The following is a 1,968-nucleotide window of genomic DNA, read 5'->3' on the forward strand; positions in this document are numbered from 1 at the left end:
ACCAGAGGACATTGAACGTATACAGACATGGACAGCACGAGTGGTCACAGAAATACCTGACCACTGGGAGAGTGTCACAGAGATGCTGAAGAAGCTGACTTGGCAGATTCTTGAAGATAGACGTAAATTATCCATAGAAGGCCTACTTACAAAGATTCAAGACCCTGTTTTACAGAATGAGTTTAGGAATACACTACAACCACCTACATAACCCCCCCCCCCCTCTCCCCAAGAAATCATCATGTGGAAAAGATAAGATTAATTACAACTCGCACACTCACATATAAACAGCCATTCTTCTCATGCTCCAGACGAGAATGGAATGTGTAATGTCCCTACGTAATGTAATATGATTGTAATATTCCGGATGCGAGTACCAGCGATGGTGAGCTCCGGAATTAGATACGACAACGCTCTTCTTTGCTCTGACGACAACGCTCTTTGCTGAAAAAAAGGTGATTATCTATGTTTTCTTGTAATTGTTGAAAATAAGTAAATGCCGATCGGAGATTGTGTTTTTTTGTTGGAGATAAGTTTGCATATAGGCAACGGCCTTCCCGCAGTGGATACACCGGTTCCCGTGAGATCACCGAAGTTAAGCGCTGTCGGGCGTGGCAGGCACTTGGATGGGACACCATCCAGTAGCCATGCGCTGTTGCCATTACTCGACCGAATAGTAGTGGCACCGGTCAAACAAAACCATCATAACGACCGGGAGAGCGGTGTGCTGACCACTCTCCCCTTCTATCCGCATCCTCAACATGAGGATGGCACGGCGGTCGGATGGTCCCGATGGGCCACTCGTGGCCTAAAGACGGAGTGCTAAGTTTGCATATAGAAGTAATGTGAAGTGTAGAGGTCAACATGAAATCGCGATTATCAAGATAATAATTGAACTTGTGAAAAAGGTAAACATCGTTTACGAACTTTTATTCGATGTCTTATCTCCGGACCTTAAAAAATAAATAAATAAAAATAAAAATTCTAAGTATGTTTTGCAATGTACTGCATAGTGATTTCTTCGCAAATTACTAATACTGGACGAATCTGTTACATCACGGTCCGAACGACGCGCAATATTTCGCCGTCAGCTTGTGTGTTCTAGACGTTCCCTAGGAGACCAGTTTTTTAGTCAGAAGATGTACCACACTGCCACTGTTTGTTCAAACTTCTCATTTTGAAAGTGTTTTCCAGAAAATCTTACGGCGACTGTGAGTACTTTTGTTGCCAAGGAGAGACGGAGTCTTCATCACGAGTTGTAGCAGTTTTGTCCAACCTTGCCTGGCTTCCTCTGAGAACTGGAGAAGCGGAAACCTCCGACCGCCAACTCGTCCTGTACCTAACCCGTTATCTCCTTACAGCAGCCACAAAGTAGAATTTCGTTATTCAGTTTCTTTGTGCCTATGCGATTTCGAAGCTCACCAATACGTATTTTCGGAAAACTTCAATGTCAGATAGAATAACGTAATGTATTTTAATGGAATGAACAGCTTCGGTTAGTACATGAGCCAATTCCATTCTAGAAGTAGTGATTTAATGTATTACATATTACAAATGGTTTAGCAGAGCGTTAGAACCAGTTTATGGTTGTGAAACTTGCGAGTTCTATATCTCATGGCACCATCTACTCTTCACTGTCGTTTCAAGAGCTCAGTCTTGACAAACCGATTTCGTAGTGCGGTGCCAAGTTTTCGTCTCGTGTATAGAGTCCGATTAACTGGGGTAAGGGGGAGGGGGGGGAACTAACGCGCTCTTGACACAGAAATATCTATGCATGAACGTTACAAACCTGGCAGCGATCTCGAGCAAAGGATTAATGGTACTATGGAAGTAACACATTAAAGCTACAATTACTTGTACCTTCCACTGTAGAACAATATATTCATTCATTGTCTTCTCTAGAGCGTGTCTCTTGCTATTAAGGAAGATTAAAATAAAATTTAGACTATTTCCGGTATCAAATACCCG

The 1,968-nt window shown here is 42.7% G+C and overlaps 1 pseudogene; it reads left to right on the forward strand.

The window, feature by feature from the left end:
* Positions 1–544: 544 nt before the first annotated feature.
* Positions 545–661, forward strand: LOC124796902 (annotated as a pseudogene).
* The last annotated feature ends 1,307 nt before the right edge of the window (positions 662–1,968 follow it).

Source organism: Schistocerca piceifrons, chromosome 4, assembly GCF_021461385.2.
Source record: "Schistocerca piceifrons isolate TAMUIC-IGC-003096 chromosome 4, iqSchPice1.1, whole genome shotgun sequence".
NCBI lineage: Eukaryota > Metazoa > Arthropoda > Insecta > Orthoptera > Acrididae > Schistocerca > Schistocerca piceifrons.